The sequence below is a fragment of the Somniosus microcephalus genome, chromosome 2 (genome assembly GCF_052327205.1).
Source record: "Somniosus microcephalus isolate GS21.2 chromosome 2, FLI_Smic_1.0, whole genome shotgun sequence".
In the NCBI taxonomy this organism is placed as follows: Eukaryota; Metazoa; Chordata; class Chondrichthyes; order Squaliformes; family Somniosidae; genus Somniosus; species Somniosus microcephalus.
Window position 1 is genome coordinate 102,842,774 of NC_140988.1, and position 19,523 is coordinate 102,862,296.

Here is a 19,523-nt window from a genome sequence, read left to right on the forward strand (position 1 = left end):
GGTAGAAGTTAGGCTGCAGCTATATAAAACCCTGGTTAGACCACACCTGGAGTACTGTGACTAGTTCTGGACACCACACCTTAGGAAAGATATATTGGCCTTGGAGGGAGTGCAGCATAGGTTTACCAGAATGATACCCAGACTCCAAGGGTTAAGTTACGAGGAGAGATTACACAAATTAGGGTTGTATTCCCTAGAATTTAGAAGGTTAAGGGGTGATCTGATCGAAGTTTTCAAGATATTAAATGGAACAGATAGGGTAGATAGAGAGAAACTATTTCTGCTGGTTGGGGGTCCTAGGACTAGGGGGTATAGTCTAATAATTAGAGCCAGACCTTTCAGGAGTGAAATTAGGAAACACTTCTACACACAAAGGATGGTAGAAGTTTGGAACTCTCTTCCGCAAACGACAATTGATGCTAGATCAATTGTTAATTTTAAATCGGAGATTGATAGCTTTTTGTTAACCAAAACATATTAAGGGATATGGGCCAAAGGCGGGTGAATGGAGTTAGGTCGCAGACCAGCCATGATCACGTTGAATGATGGAACAGGCTTGAGAGGCTCAATGGCCTATTCCTGTTCCTATGTTCCTAATAGCAACAAGAAAAAGCTAAAATGTGTGTGTACTAATGCAGAAAGCATAAGGAAAGAATTGGGAAACCAACAGCAATAATTGAAGCATAATTGGGAACACAAGATATTTACAGATGAGAGACTATTTCACCCATGGTGACCTTTCAGTTACCTCCTTTCCAGAAGAAAAAACCCAAACTCGCCAATCTTTCCTCATAACTCCTCCGATCCCTGACACTAGGGATCAGTCGTGCGGCTCTTCTCTGCACCACCTCCAGTGCTCAGGTATCTCCTTTGTTTCTCGGTGACTAGAACTGCATTTTATAGAATCTTTTAATGTAGAAAAACATCCCAAGGTACTGCACAGAGGTATAAGGAAAAAAAATGGACACTGTGCCAAAGATGGGAATATTAAGAAGGGAAAGAGGTGAATTTTAAGGAGAGTCTTAAAGAAGATGAAGAGGCATGTGGGTTTGGTGCATGAGTTTGAGTATGAGGTCCAGGTGGCTGAAGAGACAGCTGCCAATGATGAAGCAAAGGGAGGATGGGAATGCACAAAGGCCAGAGTCAGAGGGATGAAGTGTTTTGGGGGATAGTAATGCTGGAGAAGATTAGCAAGATAGCGCAGGCAAGGCCATGAAGGGATTTAAACATAACAATGAGAATTTTAAATTTGAGCCAATGTAGGTCAGTGAGAATAGGGGTGATGAGTGAGCAGGATTTGGTGTGGAATAGGATATGTACAGTAGAGTTTTGGATGAGCGAAGTCTACAGATGGTGGCGGATGAGAGGCAGGCCAGAAGAATATTGGAGGAATCGAGTCTGGAGGTGACAAAGGCATGGATGTGGTTGGGGCAGTGGCAGGCAATGTTATGGAGGTAGAAGTAGGAAGTCTTTGTGATGGATATGATAGGAGATTGTAAACTCAGCTCCGGGTCCAATAGGACACCGAGGGTGCGAATAACCTGGTTCAGGCTGAGACAGTGGCCGGAGAAGGGGTTGTCGTTGTTGCCAGAAGTATGAAGTTTGTTGCAGGGGCTGAAGATGATGGCTTTGGTCTTCCCAATATTTAACTGGAGGAAATTATCACTCATCCAAGATTGGATGCTGAACAAGCAATCTGTCAGCACAGAGGCAGCAGGGGAGCAAGAGCGGTAGAGTTAGGTAGAACTCCTCTCCAAACATTCTGTACATGTAGACGGTGACCCCCCCTCCCCGTCTACAAATGATGTCATCAAAGAGCAGCATGTAGATGAGGAAGAGGAGGGGGCCAAGGATGGATTGTTGGAGGATTCCCAAGGTGGTCGTGCAGGGGTGGGAAGAGAAACCATTGATAGAGATTCTTTGGCTATGCTTTTATAGGCGAGTGGAACCAAGCAAGGGCAGTCCACTGAGCAGGACAATGGAAGTGAGGCATTAAAGAAGAATGGCGTGGTTGACCATGTTGAGGGATAATGCACTGTGATCACAGTCACAGATGATGTTGTAAATGGCTTCTATTTGGGCCACTTCAGTGCTATGGGAGGGGCTGAAACCTGTTTGGAGAGATTCCACAGTGAGTTGTAGGACAGACGGGCACAGATCTGGGAGACAATAATATGTTCAAGGACTTTGGAGGGGGAAGGGAGGTTAGAGATGGGGTGGTAATTTGCATGGACAGAGGAGTGGCGTGTGGGATTTTTGAGGAGGAAAGTGATGACACTCATTTTGAAAGGGAGGGGAGCAGTGCCTGAGGAGAGGGAACTATTTATAATGTTTACTAACATCGGGACCAGGACTGGAAGTTGGATGGTCAGCAAATTAGTGGAAATGGGATTGAGGGACTAGCAGGTGTGACATGGACAAGATGAACTTGGAGAGGGCATGGGAAAGTGACGAGAGACATGGGATTTCAGGGCTGTGGGTGGTCTTGGTAGGCAAGGGGCAGGAGGGAACCAGCAGAGACAATATGATCGCAAAAAGGTCCATGAGCTCCTCACATTTGAGACAGGAGCATCAAAGTTGGAGATGAGGGAGATGTTGAGCAAATCACCAGCTTGAGGTATTGAGGTGAATGGAGGGCCAAAGGCTAGGCAGTTGGGAGTTCAAAAGTGCAATTATAATGACTTTGGCAGAATTTTTTCCAGCGCAGATGCAGAAGGAATGTGGGGTAGGCAATGTGTTGGATATAAGGAAGTGGACAGAGGTGACCTTGTCGGTGATAGATACCATGGGAGCAGGCCATGGGGATAGTCATGAATATATGTAGCAGAGTTTATTTGGAGGGAGAAGTTTAGGGAGTATTGGAGGGCTGTGGCAGAGCCACTAAGAGACTCAGAACATTTGAGAATAATCTCTTTAACTGCATTGTAGTGCAGCCATGTACTGCACCTTTAAACTGTTCATTAACTATACTGTATGTACCTTCCTATACCCTGCGTGATGACGTCATGTCGCCGATCACGTGACCGCCAGTGGCGCGAAGAACGCGATGACGTCGGTTTCCAGAACCTTCCAGCAGTCGTCGAGTACCTCGCAGCCTGAACAGACCTGCATACATCTTCTCTTGTAGTTTACTAGTTAACTTCATTGTTATTAAACTTTGTTGTTTTGATTTACTGAGTCACAGAATCACAGAAACCCCACAGTGCAGATAGAGGCCATTTCGGCCCATCGAGCCTGCACCGACACATATCCCACCCGATCCCCGTAACCCCTACACCAACACATATCCCACCCTATCCCCGTAACCCCACGTATTTAATCCCCCTAACACTAAGGGTCAATTTATCATAGCCAATCAACCTAACCCGCACATCTTTGGACTGTGGGAGGAAACCGGAGCACCCGGAGGAAACCCACGCAAACACGGGGAGAATATGCAAACTCCACACAGACAGTCGCCCGAGGCCGGATTCGAACCCAAGTCCCTGGCGCTGTGAGGCAACAGTGCTAACCACTATGCCACCAGTCGAACTGCAATTATTCAGATAGGAACTACCGTTCCTACATTGGTGACCCCAATCTCGTCGAACAACTTTCGTTGAGATTCAAGAATGAACACGAACGCCGTCGCCCTCAAACTTCCACAGTTCTGGGAACAACAGCCATCAGCATGGTTCTTCCAGGCAGAAGCCCAGTTCTCACTCCGAGAGATTACAGCGGATTCGACCCGTTATTTTCACGTGGTCTCCGCTCTCGACAGCACCACGGTCTTGCGGGTCGTCAGCCTCCTGGGCAATCCACCAGAAGAGGGCAAGTGTGAGGCTCTTAAAACTCGTTTGCTACAGGTGTTTGGTCTCAATAAGTCGGAGCGCGCACGCAGGCTTATTGCTATGCCTGGCCTCGGGGACTCAAAACCTTCTGAACTGATGAGCCAGATGCTCACTCTTTTGGGTTCGGAGCCCCAATGTTTTTTGTTCCGTGAACTTTTCCTTAACCAGCTACCAGAACAGGTTCAGACGGCCCTGGCCAATTCTCCGATTACGGACTGTGTAGAACTTGCGGCTGAGGCAGACAAGTTTTTTACTGTTGCGCAGCAGTATTGTGCAGCCACGAGGCGCCCTTCCCCCTCGCGGACGCAGCCCAGCCCTCCTCCCGCAGGCTGGTGTGCATACCACGCCCGTTTTGGCGACAAAGCTCGATGCTGCCGCCCACCCTGCAGTTTTTCGCCAAAACCCCCCCCCCCCCCCCACCAAGCCCGCGCCCTTCGGCAAAACTGACTGGGTCTAAAAAAAACGTCCACTTTACCATGGTGGTTGGTTCGGCGGGAAAGCTGCTGTACATCACGGATTCCATGACGGTGACAATTTTTGTGCGACACTGGATCCCAGTGCAGTATTCTGCCAGCTTCAAGGCTCGATCTGCAATCCGGCGGGCGCGGTCCACCCCTCGAGGCAACTAATGGCGTGGATATCTGCACGTTCAGAAAACGGACAGTCAATTTAACCTTCAGCAGTCAGAGATTTGTTTGGGACTTTATTGTGGCTAAAGTTTCGCAGGCTATCCTGGGCGCCGATTTTTTCTGCTCCAACGGCTTTCTGGTCGACGTCCAACACTGCCGACTCATAAATGCGTCCACTTTCCACGCACTGCCGTGCCATCGCAGCACCACCATGTCCTGGTCGATTGCCTGTAAGCTTGCAGCACAGGACGGGTTTACGCGCCTGCTCGGGGAGTTTCCAGAGCTCACGTGACCGCCAGTGGCGCGAAGAACGCGATGACGTCATGACGTCGGTTTCCAGAACCTTCCAGCAGTTGGCGAGTACCTCACAGCCTGAACAGACCTGTATACATCTTCTCCTGTAGTTTACTAGTTAACTTCGTTGTTATTAAACTTTGTTGTTTTGATTTACTGAGTCGAACTGCAATTATTCAGATAGGAACTACCGTTCCTACAGGGCGATGAATTCAGAGCAGAGATGGCAAGGGGAGCTGATGGAGATTGAAATTACTGAGGTTGACAACTCCCTCTGCAGAAGCTGAGGGAGGAAAGGAAAAACAATATCTTGGAGAAAACATATGGTGGGGAATGGTAGACAATGATTTTAAAGGAGAAGCGAGAGGGGTAGAACAGGGTGAGGTGCTCGAAGGAGAAGGTGCCAGAGAGGATGGGGGGGGGGGAAGACCAAGGTATTATCTGGTAAAGGAACCTGCAGCACTCTAGGGAAATGCAGAAGGGGTAATAATAGTTGATCTGCCGGTAGAATTCAATAGGACAGTGATAGGTGGGGTCAGTGGGACAGGAAAGATGTTGGTGAAGTTAGCACACACTGGGCACTAAAGTCAGCAAGAGACGATAATGGGGCTGTTGGGCTTGCTGTTTGTACAGAGACAGCCTCAAGTGCATTCGTGGGTGCTTCAAAGAATTCAGAGAAAGGCACAGTGGGTAGCTGTGTGCTTAATCAGGGAGGGTTAAAGCCTAGGATGGCAGTAAGAGAGTAGGAAGGCAGAGGAATAGTGATAGGATGGGGTAGGGATTGAGGGGAAAAGCACTTGAAAGCAAAGAATGAGAGGTGGCATGGCTGGGTGACAGCAATAAGGGGAGAAAAAGGCTTGAAAGGGGCCAAGAAATAAAAAGTGAGATAAAAGTAACGTGCTCAAGTCTGGAGTGGCAGCCAAAATGCGTACATGAATGGGCATAGAAGGAATTGAGGTTGCATAGGCATGGCAGAGATTAGGCAAGACATGTCGTGGACGGGGAGGAGACAATATGAAATAGCCCAAAGTTAAAGTCTGAACCATTGTGGTGGGATAAAGTCGACATTTAGACAGTGTGCAGTCAGTTTGGAATGTCCACAAACTAAAAAATCCAGGAGCCATGAGTGAGTGTATCAGCAGAGGTGTTTGTCCAGAATGGGAGAGATCAAAAGGAGCACAGAGTTCATCACAGGCCAGCAGAAGTTGACCCTGGGGTCTAGTGGATGTGTGTAGTGGTCTCGGGTTTTAGCAGTGCACACCAGTGGATCTGGTGGGTCAGCAGAGGAACGAGGAGCAGTGGGAGTGAAACTCAAGGAACAAGAGCAGTATAGACCGGGGAGCCTGAGGAGGATGAGGGATAAATCTACAGGGTCAGTTCAGATGAGGGATCTGGTCTGAGGGACAGCTGTAAGGCGGCAAGCAGCACACTATGTCGGGAGTAGCTGCAAGAGCTGGTCTAAACCAGCCCAGTGAAGGGTGATGGAAGAATTCTGAAGGATGGGTGGAGCAGAGCAGGGTCAGCAGCCAGCCATGGGAAGAAAGGGGATAGCAGTAAAGCAGAGATCATTCAGCAGCATGAGGGCAGCAGCAGAGCTAGGACACAGTACTCGGGTTGCAGTCTGACCACAGCACTGTACCTGTTGATCACAACTTCCTCTGAATTGTATTCCACTGTTTTAGCAATGTAGCTTAACATTCTGTTGACTTGCTTGATTGCTGGTCTGTATTGGTTGAACATTGAGTCTACCAAGATTCCTAGGTCTACTTCAACATCCTCCTTGGATATTTCAACATCATTCATTGAGAACATATGTCACCATTTTTGTCCTTCCCATGTGCAGTTCTTTACATTTGTCTGCATTAAATGTTCCCTGCCATTGTTTGACACATATTTTGTTTAACTCATTCTCTAATTTCTGGGCCACCCCTTTGATTCTACTCTTAGTTTGGTGTCATCTGCAAAATTGACCAATTAGCAGTGATTTTCTAAATCCAAGTCATTGATGTAAATTAGAAATAGCAGTGATCCCAACATTGAGCCTGGGGCACCCGACTCAGTACTTCCTCCCACCCTGACATTGCTCCTCTAATCAGTGCCCATTGTTTTCTACCTTCAGCAATTTTTTTATCCATACCCAAGTTTTGCCCCGAATCCCCATAGCTTTAATTTTAACTAGTACCCTTTTTTGTGGAACTTTATCAACTACCTTTTGGATATCCAAGTACACAACTTTGTAGGATTTACCACAGTCCATTTGGGTTGTCACTTCCTCAAAGAAATTAAGGAGTTTGTCCAAGCAGGATCTTTCCCTTGTAAATCCATTAAATGGTTGTTGTACAGATAATCGAATTTACTCATGATGATCAATTCCATTATTTTACACAGTTTTGAAATAAGACTAAAAGGTCTGTAGTTCCTTGTGTCTGTTTTGTCACCTTTTTTGAATATGGGCTACACATTAGCCTGTTTCCAATCTAATGGTACCTATCTAATGCACCGTGGTGCACTCTCCCACCTCGTCCTTCTCAACCAGTTTGCAGCCTTCGACGCGGTTGACCACCCCATCCTCCTCTAATGCCTCTCCTCTGTTGTTCAGCTGAGTGGGACTGTCCTTGCCTGGTTCCATTCTTATCTATCCAGTCATAGCCAGAGAATCTCCTGCAATGGCTTCTCTTCCCGTTCCCACACCATTGCCTCTGGAGCAGTCTATTTCTCATCTACATGCTGCCCCCAGCGACATCATCCAAAAGCACAACATCAGATTCCACATGTATGCTGACGACACCCAGCTCTACCTCACCACCACCTCTCTCAACTCCTCCACTACCTACAATTTGTTATACTGCTTATTCGACATCCAGTATTGATGAGCAGAAATTTCCTCCTATTAAATATTGGGAAGACCAAAGCCACTGTCTTTGGCCCCCGCCACAAACTGCGTTCCCGAGCCCCCGATTCCTCTCCCTGGCCACTGTCTGAGGCTGAATCAGGCTGTTTGCAACCCTAGCACCCTATTTGACCCCTCAGCTGAGCTTCCGACCCCATATCTTCTCCATCACCAAGACCACCTATTTCTACCTCCATAATATCACCTGTCTCCGCCCCTGCCTCAGTCCATATGCTGCTGAAACCCTCATCCATGCCTTTGTTACCTCCAGAATCGACTATTCCATCATTCACCCTCCGTAAACTTGAGCTCATCCAAAACTTTGTTGCTTGTATCCTAACTCACACCAAGTCCCATTTTACAAATGCCCCTGTGCTTGCTGACCTACATTGGCTGCTGGTCCAGCAACACCTCAAATTTAAAATTACATAGGATATACAGCACAGAAACTGGCCGTTCGGCCCAACCAGTCCTTGCCGGCGTTTATGCTCCACTCGAGCCTCCTCCCATCTTTCCTCATCTAACTCCATCAGCATAACCCTCTATTCCCTTCTCCACCATATGCTTATCTCGCCTCTCCTTAAATGCATCAATACTATTTGCTTCAACCACTCCATGTGGTAGCGGGTTCCATATTCTCACCACTCTGAGTAAAGTTTCTTCTGATTTCTTGGTGACTATCTTATATTGATGGCCTTTAGTTATACTCTTCCCCACAAGTGGAAACACTCTGTCTACTTTATCAAAACCTTTCATAATTTTCAAGACCTCTATTAGGTCACCCCTCAGCCTTCTCTTTACAAGAGAAAAAAGACCCAGCCTGTACATCCTTTCCTGATGGGTATACCCTCACATTTCTGGTATCATCCTTGTAAATCATTTTTGCACCTCTCCCGTGCCTCTATATCCTTTTTATAATATGGCGACCAGAATTGTACGCAGTACTCCAACTGTGGTCTAACCAAGGTTCGATACAAATTTAGCATAACTTCTCTACTTTGCAATTCTATCCCTCCAGAAATAAAATAGCAAAATACTGCGGATGCTGGAAATCTGAAATAACAACAGAAAATGCTGGAAATACTCAGCAGGCCAGGCAGCATCCGTGGAGAGAGAAACAGAGTTAACGTTTCAGGTCTGGGACCCTTCATCAGAACTGGAAAAAGCTGGAAATGTAACAGATATTCAGGTGCAGAGACGGTGGGGGGGGGAGGTTTAGGAGGGGAGGAAAGAATTGAAAGAACATGCTGTGAAAATGTTGCAAATGGGAATGGCAAAATCATACTGCATGAAAAATGGGGGCAGGGATTATTATCTGAAATTGTTGAACTCTACGTTGAGTCCGGCAGGCTGTAAAGTGCCTAATCGAAAGATGAGGTGCTGTTCTTCGAGCTTACGTTGAGCTTCATTGGAACAATGTAATAGGCCGAGGACAGAGAGATCAGAGCGGGAGTGAAGTGGAGAATTAAAGTGACAGGCGACCGGAAGCCCAGGGTCACCCTTGCGGACTGAACGGAGGTGTTCCGCAAAGCGGTCGCCCAATCTGCGTTTGGTCTCCCCAATGTAGAGGAGACCGCATTGTGAGCAGCGAATACAGTATATTAAATTGCAAGAAGTACAAGTAAATCGCCGTTTCACCTGGAAGGGGTTTTTGGGGCCCTGGATAGTGGGAAGGGAGGAGGTAAAAGGGCATGTGTTGCATCTCCTGCGTTTGCACGGGAAGGTGCCAGGTGAAGGAGAAGGGCTGTTGGGGGTGATTGAGGAGAGGACTAGGGTGTCGTGGAGGGAGTAGTCCCTTCGGAATGCTGAAAGGGGAGGTGAGGGGAAGATGTGTTTGGTGGTGGGATCACATTGGAGGTGGCGGAAATGGCGGAGGATGATCCGTTGAATGTGGAGGCTGGTATGGTGAAAGGTGAGGACAAGGTTCTGGGAGGAAGGGGAAGGGGTGAGAGCAGAAATGCGGGAAATAGAACGGACACGGTCAAGGGCCATGTCGACAACAGTAGAGGGGAATCCTCGGTTGAGGAAAAAGTAAGACATGTCGGAAGCACTGGTATGGAAGGTGGCATCGTCAGAACAGACGCGGCAGAGATGGAGAAACTGGGAGAATGGAATAGAGTCCTTACAGGAAGCGGGCTGGGAGGAAGTGTAGTCCAGGTAGCTGTGGGAGTCGGTGGGCTTGTAGTGGATGTTTGTCGAAAGCCGATCGCCAGAAATGGAGACGGAGAAGTCAAGGAAGCGAAGGGAAGAGTCAGAGATGGACCATGTGAAGGTGAGGGAAGGGTGGAAATTAGAAGTAAAGTGAATGAACTTATCTAGTTCAGGGCGAGAGCAAGAAACGGCACCAATACAGTCATCGATGTACCGGAAAAAGAGGTGAGGGAGGGGACCTGAGTAGGACTGGAACAAAGAATGTTCCACATATCCCATGAACAGGCAGGCATAGCTAGGGCCCATGCGGGTTCCCATAGCAACACCTTTAATTTGGAGGAAGTGAGTGGAGTCAAAGGAGAAGTTGTTCAATGTGAGAACGAGTTCAGCTAGGCGGAGGAGGATGGTGGTGGATGGGGCCTCTGTTTAAAGAAGAAGCGGAGTGCCCTCAGGCCATCCTGGTGGGGGATGGAGGTGTAGAGGGATTGTACGTCCATAGTGAAAAGGAGACGGTTGGGGTCAGGAAACTGGAAACTGTTAAAGTGACGGAGCGCGTCGGAAGAGTCGCAAATGTAGGTGGGAAGAGACTGGACAAGGGGAGAAAAAAGAGTTGAGATAGGAAGAGATAAGTTCCGTGGGGTAAGAACAGGCTGAAACGATGTGTCTACCAGGGCAGTCCTGTTTGTGGATCTTGGGAAGGAGGTAGAAGCGGGCTGTGTGGGGTTGGGGGACTATGAGGTTGGCGGCCATGGAGGGAAGATCTCCAGAGGAGATGAGGTCAGTGACACACTTGGAAACAATGGCTTGATGTTTGCTAGTGGGGTCATGGTCCAGGCGGAGGTAGGAGGTGTTGGAGAGTTGGCGTTCAGCTTCTGCACGGTAGAGGTCGGTTAGCCAAACAACAACACCGCCCTTATCAGCAGGTTTAATGATAATGTTAGGGTTGGATCGGAGAGAACGGAGTGCTGCAAGTTCAGAGGGAGGTAGGTTGGAGTGAGAGAGGGGAGCAGAGAAATGGAGATGGCCGATGTCACGTCGGCAGTTAGCAATGAGTGCTTAGTTTGCTTTTTTTAATGGCCTTATTAACCTGTGCTGCTACTGTTACATTATATGCCCATTCTTCAAGTTTATTAATGTCTTCTTGTAATTTGTTGTAGTCCTTCTCAGTGCTGACTATTCCGCCCCCCCCCCCCAAAATTTGGTGTCATCCACAAATTTAGAAATTGTGTTTTTAATTTCAAAGTCTAAATCATTAATATAAATTGGGAACAACATTGGTCCCAGCACTGATCCTTATGGGACCTCACTTTCAGCAATCCTGTACATATTGTAGGAACTCCATTCCCATATCCCCTTTACCTACCTCTTCTAGCCAATTAATTTCAGTGTAGTTAAAATCCCCCATGATTATTAGTGTTTTTTTTTACTCATTTCCCTAATTTGTTTGCATATTTCGTCCTCGTCCTCCACCTCCCTTCCACTATTAAGTGGTCTGTAGACGACCCCATTAGTGTGATTGATCCTTTATTATCTTTTATCTCTATCCACATGGATTCTATTTCTATCTTACTGATAGCTGCATCACTTCTTTCTACTGCCATTATGTTATCCCTGCTAAGTATAGCACTCCACCTCCCCTTTTTCCCCTCTATCTTTTCTAAATATGTTGCACCCTGCAATCTTTTATTCCCAGTCCTGATTTTCTGTAGCCATGTCTCAGTAATCCCTACTATATCTGGTTCCTCACAATGTATTATTGCCTCCAGTTCCCCTGTTATTACGGACATGGTGTGTATTGCTGACAGACAGTTTAACTCATTTTTAATAGTAATTCATCACTATTTTTAACCATCTTTTTACACTCCTGTTCTACAACTCTTTATTCCCTGCCCATCTATGTCATCCCTTAGTTTAGTCTTCCCATGCTCTCCTTTCCTGTTTTGTTTTTATTTAGCCTGGTTTCATTTCTTGTAGATCCCTTATGAATGCTTCATGCATTCAGATAAAAAGCCTTTAATTTTAACTTTTACCATTATTCCCTGCTTTCACCTTGTTCACTGATGCACGATTACCGTTAAACTCTCGGTCCCTTCCTGTCACACTCTGCTTATCTTTACCCAAATCGCTACACTGCTCCATTGCCTTGACTTTTCTCTTTAGATTTCTAAATTTCCCCTCGCCTGACTTTTTTGGTTTAAAGCCCTATCTCAAGGGATATGGGGATCGGGCAGGAAAGGAATTGAGGTTGAAGATCAGCCATGATCTTATTGAATGGTGGAGCAGGCTCAAAGGGTCATATGGCCTACTCCGCTCCTAATTCTCATGCTCTTATAGCCTAGTTATTCGATTCGCCAGGACACTGGTCCCAGCCCGGTTTAAGTGGAGCCCGGCCCAATGGAACAGCTTCCTCTTTCCCCAGTATTGGTGCCAGTGCCCCATGAATCGAAATCCCTTCCACCCATACCACTCTGAGACACACATTTAATTCTCTGATCTGCTTGTCCCTATGCCAATTTGTGCGTGGCTCAGGTAACAAACCAGAGGTTATTACCTTTGTGGTTCTGCTTTTTAATTTGGACCCTAGCTCCTCAAAATCTCAGCAGAACCTCATTTCTAGTTGGTTCCTACTTGGACCATGACCACTGAATCCTCCCCCTCCCCCTCCAAATTCTTCTCCAGCTGCGAGGAGATATCCTTAACACTGGCACCGGGCAAGTAACACAGCCTTTGGAACTCCTGGTCGTGGCTGCAGAGAACAGTATCTATCCCCCTGACTATACTGTCCCCTTCCACTACAACATTCCTTTTCACCCCCTCCCCTCCCCAACTTGAATGGCCTCCTGTACCATGGTGCTGTGGTCAGTTTGCTCAACCACCCTGCAGACTTTGCCCTCATCCACACAAGTAACAAGAACCTGTTGGATAAGGGCAAAGGCCAAGGCTCCTCCAGCACTGCTCCTGGGGTCCCCTTACCTGCCTGAGTTGCAGTCACACCCTCCTGTCCCTGACCACTAACCAGACCTGTACCACTACCTAACCTAAGTGGTGTGACTGCCTTTTGGATCAAAGTGTCCAGATAACTCTCTTCTCCCTGTGTGCACCTCAGACTCCAGCTCAACAACTTTGAGCTGAAGTACCTCAAGATGCAGACACTTACTGCAGACGTGGCCGTCCGGGATCGCGTTGCTTTCCACAAAGTCCCACATGCTGCAGTTGCAGCACACCATCTATATAACCTTGTTTTAGTTATTTAATTAAATAAAGTTTATGGCCTAGAAATTCAGTTGTTTGTGCCAGCCGCTAGCGCCTTAGGAGGAGGAGATGTGGGGCGCTAGGCGGCTAGCGGCCGGGCGCTGCGCGATCTGCGCCTCTCCCCAACTTCAGTAAAGATTTAGCGGCGGCGCAAAGCCTTTGCGCGCGCTCAGCTGCGCGCGCAGATCCTGACGTCATTTCATCGTGCAACGCCCTTTGTGCGCCCCAAACCGGAAATTCAGTGGCGCTGGCCTATTGCGCGCCTGGCACCCCTAGCGACTGGTGGAGGGGAACGGTTCCCAGTCGCTGCGGGGCGCGGGGGGGCGCTAATTAAAGGGCACTCCTCCTGCAGTAGAAATGGCAGCCATTTTGCAACACTCCTTCTTTGTGAGAGACGGATCTTTGCAGAGAGACAAAGGTAGAGAGCTTTCTGGTTTGGCTCAACACTCGTACAGGTACTTGTGGCTTCAGGCCACAGCTTTGCACTTGTCTTTAACTTCAGAGCCATAGCATTGATTGGAAACATATAATGGGGGCTGCAATGGGTGCAAACGTTGGCCTTCTCCATTGCATTCAAAGGGCTCAGAGATGCCGTGAGAGAGTGGCAGTCATGGCCAGAGGGAGAAGGGGCAACAGGCGTCAGCTAAGGAGGCCTTACCCACCCAGGCTATACCGCCAGCAGTTCTCATATTTGAACATGTCTGACGAGCAGTGTGTTCGGAGGCTGCAATTCCGAAGGGCGGTGGTCACTGAGATCTGCCACCTGCTTCGCGGAGATCTGCAGCCACAGCTGAGGAGCAGGACGTCTCTGTCGGTGGCAGTGAAGGTGACGGTGTCTCTCAACTTCTATGCCACCGGCTCCTTCCAATCCGCTGCTGGGGACATTTCCAACATCTCCCAGTTTGCCGTACATTGCTGCATCCGCCAGGTGACCAATGCCCTTTTCAGAAGGAGACGTCAGTTCATCTCCTTCTCCATGGCCCTTGTCAAGCAGCAACAGCGTGCAATGGGCTTTGCAGCATTAGCGGGCTTCCCCATGGTGCAGGGCGCCATTGACTGCACGCATGTGGCTTTGCGGGCACCTCTAGAGCATGCCGAGGATTACCACAACCGGAAGGGCTACCATTCACTCAACGTGCAGTTGATGTGTGACCACAGGCAGATCATCCTAGCTGTCAATGCCCGCTTTCCAGGCAGCAGCCACGATGCCTTCATCCTGCACCAGACTTCTGTGGCAGATATGTTCCAGGCCCAGCCTCACCCACGAGGATGGCTTCTCGGGGACAAAGGCTATCCTTTGTGCACCTGGCTGATGACCCCGCTCCGTGCGCCCAGCACCCCTGCTGAAGAGGGATACAATGACAGCCATCAAGCAACCAGGAACCTCATTGAGCAAACAATCGGCGTCCTGAAGCAATGGTTCCGCTGTCTGGATCGTTCCGGAGGAGCCCTACAGTACTCGCCTGAGCGAGTCTCCCATTTCGTGGTCGTGTGCTGCATGCTGCACAACCTGGCTATCCGCAGGACTCAGCCACTGCCACCAGACATTGGAGGACCGGAGGAGGAGGAGGACCAGCACAGGAGGGAGGCAGAAAGTGCAAGGGCCGCCCGTCGGCGGCTTATTGAAAGTCGGTTCTAGGCCCCCTCTCAGGGAATGTAGCCGCTCCACAAGCCCTCAGCCGAGCAGGGCAACCAGGACTTCCAAAAGAAAGCATGGACAGTGCGATTTAAGAACATTTATTACTTTGATACCTCTGTGCCCTTCCCACATAACAAACTAATGGAGAGAAGCCCCCCCCCCCCAAAAAACACAAATCGAGCAGCCTCGGCCTTTCAAAAAACACAAATACACCAGTCTCAGCCTTTCAAAAAACACAAATACACCAGTCTCGGCCTTTCAAAAAACACAAATACACCAGTCTCGGCCTTTCAAAAAACACAAAGCATTTGGCCAGACCTTCTACTTTTTGCCCTGCGAGGGTGATGCCTTTCGCATCCGTGACTGGCCCCTGCCCGCCCTGCAGCTCCTCCTCAATGGGACCCCAGTGGCTGCAGCAAGGCTGGGGGAAGGCTGCTGAGGGTCAGATGGTGAGACAGCAGATGCCCTTGGGGGTCGGCCTGGACCAGCTCTGGCCCTGGAGGGGCCGGCTGCTGACTGCTCCAACTCTGCTTGGGCGGCAGCAGTCTGTCCAGCGGCTGGTGGCAGCTGCAATGGAGGAGTGGCAGTGTCGGCTGCAGGAATGGTGCCAACCTGACAGATCACAGGTACTCCCTGGTCGCCTGAGACATTGGCACTCGCACGGGCCAGCACTGCAGCATGCGCAGCAAACTGCTGAAGAACAGACTGCTGGGCTGCTGCTGCGCGGCGAGTGCCCTGGCGATGCCTGGCCGATCCAGCGAGGGTGGCAGCAGTTAGTGCCCGTGTGGCCCTGGTCTGTGTCCGCATGACACCAGCCAGTGAATGGACGGCACGACTGAGCACTTGGCTGGAAGCCGCCTGTGCTGCCGCGAAGTCCTGCAGACTCCTGGCCTGTGCTGCTCCAAATTCCTGCACACTCCTTGACAGAGATGTGATGAAATATTCCATTCATCACTGCCTGTGACTGTGGTTGGTTTCAGGTTCCCCCTTACCATTGTATTGCCTGTGACTGTGGTTGGTTTCAGGTTTCTCCTCACCATTGTATTGTGTATTGGAATGTATGGAATGTGTTGTGTGTAGGGCTCCGCCCATACCTGGCCTCTATGTAAGCCAGCTCAGTCTGGCCTCACAGCCAGTACTGCAGACCTCCAGGGAAGATACCTCTCTCCACTGCGTGTTATCTTCTAAGTTAATAAAAGCCTTGTTTTGTTTCGCTAACATCGAGTCTCGGGATTATTGAGGCACATCAATTTTATTAACTTATTTTTCAACACAATGGATCAACTCCTGAAACCCGAACGTTTGGATTTGGATCAGCATGCTCCGGACGCATCAGCACGCTTCGGACACTGGTTTATGTGTATGGAATTCTTCCTGGACAATTCCGCAGCCGTCAAAGACGCTACGGACGCTGCGAGTATGAAACTCGGACTTCTGCGGAATTGGGTAAGCCACCGGGTTTACCCCCTCATCCAAGACGCCGACACGTACCTGGTCGCCTGCGACATCTTAAAGGCGCATTACCAGCAGCCTACGAATGAGGTGTATGCTAGGCATCTGCTCGCCACTCGCGCACAGCGACCTGGGGAATCGGTGGAGGAGTTCCTAGGCACCCTGAAAATGCTTGGCAAAGACTGCAAGTGCCGAGATGTAAAAGCCGCAGTGTACACCGACGAGCTTGTTCGCGATGCCTTTATCACAGGCCTCAGCTCCACTTACATCCGGCAAAGACTGCTGGAAAAAACGGGATTGGACCTGAAACAGGCTGCGGACACCGCGCGATCCCTGGATGTGGCCCAGAGAAACTCTGACGCCTACTCTTCAGCCTGCGCCGTCCACGCCACCACGTGTGCACCAAGGGCGCCGCCATCTTGGAAGGCATCTTCCCCGCCCGGCAGCCTGACACCGTCGGGGCCCCGCTCTCCCCCCCAGAAGCCCTACGACAGCCGCGACGCGTCGGGGACCCAACTGCTACTTCTGCGGGCAGCCAAAGCACACCAGAAACCTGTGCCCGGCGAAAGGCACCACCTGCTTTAAGTGCGGTAAGAAGGGGCACTTTGGGAAGGTGTGCAGAGGGAACCCCGCTGGAAAGCCAAAACCCGCCACCGCCGCGTGTGCGCCGTGGGAGCGGCCATCTTGGACGCCATCTTGCCCGACCTCGTGGGGTCCGCCATCTTGTGAGCAGACAGCGCGGACGCATCTTGTCTCGATCAGGGCCCTACAGTGGCATCGGTCACAGTGGACCAGACCAGGCCCCACCCGCTATCCAAATCAATGGTGGACATCGAGGTAAACGGGTGCGGGGTTAAATGTTTAATTGACAGTGGAAGCACGGAGAGTTTTATCCGCCCGGAACTGGCACGACAACTCTCCCTAAAGGTCCCTACTCGGGGTACCATCTCTATGGCTGATAAAACCCAGACATCGACCATTCTGGGTTACTGCACGGTACAATTGTCCATTAACGGGACTGTATACGATAATTTTAAAGTATTAATCATGAAGAATCTATGCGCGAGCGTGATCTTGGGCCTGGATTTCCAGTGCAACCACCAAAGCATCACGCTCAAGTACGGTGGGTCCCAGCCGCCCCTCACAATGTGCGGCCTGGCTACCCTGAAGGTAAAGCCGCCTTCGCTATTCGCGAACCTTACCCCTAACTGCCGGCCAATAGCGACCAAAAGCAGGAGGTACAGCTGGGAGGACAGGCGGTTTATCGCAACCGAGGTAGACAGGCTCCTGAAAGAGCGCATTATTGAATGCAGCAATAGCCCGTGGCGCGCCCAAGTGGTGGTGGTAAGGGGTAGCGAGAAGAAACGGATGGTGATGGACTATAGCCAAACGATCAACAGGTACACCCAACTAGACGCCTACCCGCTACCCCGCATATCAGAAATGGTGAACGAAATCGCCCAATACCGGGTGTTCTCCACCATCGACCTCAAGTCAGCGTACCACCAGCTCCCTATCAGACCAGAGGACCGCCCGTACACCGCCTTCGAGGCGAACGGACGCCTCTACCAATTCCTCAGAGTCCCCTTTGGGGTGACGAATGGGGTCTCGGTCTTCCAGAGGGAGATGGATCGCATGGTCGATGACCACCACTTGCAGGCAACCTTCCCCTACCTCGACAACGTCACCATCTGCGGTCACAACCAGCAGGATCACGACTCGAACCTCGAGAGGTTCCTGAAAACCGCACAAAAACTCAACCTCACCTACAACGAGGACAAGTGCGTTTTCAACACCACGCGCCTCTGCATACTAGGCAGCGTGGTGGAGAATGGGGAAATCGGACCAGACCCCGACCGATTGCGCCCCCTACGGGAGCTGCCCCTGCCCAACACTCCCAAAGCCCTGAAAAGGTGCCTGGGGTTATTTTCTTATTATTCCCAATGGGTCCCCAACTACTCTGACAAAGCCCGCCCCCTCTTGAAAGCATCCTCTTTTCCGCTCTCTGCTGAGGCCCACGCCACCTTCAAAAGCATTAAGCAGGATATTGAGCGGGCCACGCTACAGGCAGTGGACGAGAACACTCCATTTCAAGTGGAAAGTGATGCGTCTGACTTTGCCTTGGCGGCCACCCTCAACCAGGCGGGGCGGCCCGTAGCTTTCTTCTCGAGGACCCTCCAAGGGCCCGAGATCAGACACTCCTCCGTGGAAAAGGAGGCCCAAGCCATCGTGGAGGCAGTGCGCCACTGGCGCCACTACCTAGCCGGCAAACGCTTCACCCTACTTACCGACCAGCGGTCGGTAGCGTTTATGTTCAATAATAAACAGAGGGGGAAGATCAAAAATGATAAGATTCTTAGGTGGCGGATCGAGCTCTCCACCTTCGAGTATGACATCATTTACCGGCCAGGGGCCCTTAACAAATCCCCAGATGCCCTCTCACGAGGGATGTGTGCCAGTGCCACCGGGGATCGGCGACAGACCCTCCACAACGACCTCTGCCACCCAGGGGTCACGCGGCTGTTCCACTTCATAAAGTCCCGCAACTTACCCTACTCGATTGAGGAAGTTCGGTCTCTGACCAGGAACTGCCGCACTTGCGCTGAGTGCAAGCCTCGGTTCTACCACCCTGATAGAGCCCACTTAATCAAAGCTACACGGCCCTTTGAGCGGCTCAGCTTAGATTTCAAGGGCCCCCTCCCGTCCGTCGACCGCAATGTTTACTTCCTGAACATTGTGGACGAATACTCCCGGTTCCCATTCGCCTTCCCCTGCCCAGACATGACCAGCGCCACGGTCATTAAATGCCTCAACAGCCTGTTCTGCCTGTTCGGTATGCCGAGCTACATCCACACGGATAGGGGGGCGTCCTTCATGAGTGAAGAGCTACGCCAGTACATGCTGTCCAGGGGTATCGCCACGAGCCGTACCACCAGCTACAACCCCCGGGGTAACGGTCAAGTGGAGCGAGAGAACGGGACAGTATGGAAAGCAGTCACTCTAGCTCTAAGGACCAAGGGCCTCCCCATCTCCCGCTGGCAGGAAGCCCTCTCAGATGTGCTCCATTCGATACGGTCGCTATTGTGTACTGCCACTAATGCTACGCCTCATGAACGAATGTTTAGCTTCCCCCGGAAATCCACCTCAGGCGTATCCATGCCGTCATGGCTCTCCACCCCGGGTCCGGTATTCGTGCGAAGGCATGTGAGGGGCCATAAGACGGACCCTCTCGTGGAGCCAGTGCACCTACTCCACGCCAACCCCCAATACGTGTATGTCCGGCACGCCGACGGAAGGGAGGACACCGTGTCAATAAAAGACGTCACCCCAGCCGGTAACGACCACAACCACGGCCATAGCAGCAACAACGACCACAGCAACTCTTA

At 50.3% G+C, this 19,523-nt stretch overlaps 1 long non-coding RNA gene across 1 annotated transcript in view; it reads left to right on the top strand.

Moving 5' to 3' along the window:
- LOC147122840 (uncharacterized) overlaps positions 1 to 19,523 on the top strand; it is a 58,936-nt gene that overhangs the window by 1,290 nt on the left and 38,123 nt on the right. The window lies entirely within an intron of this gene.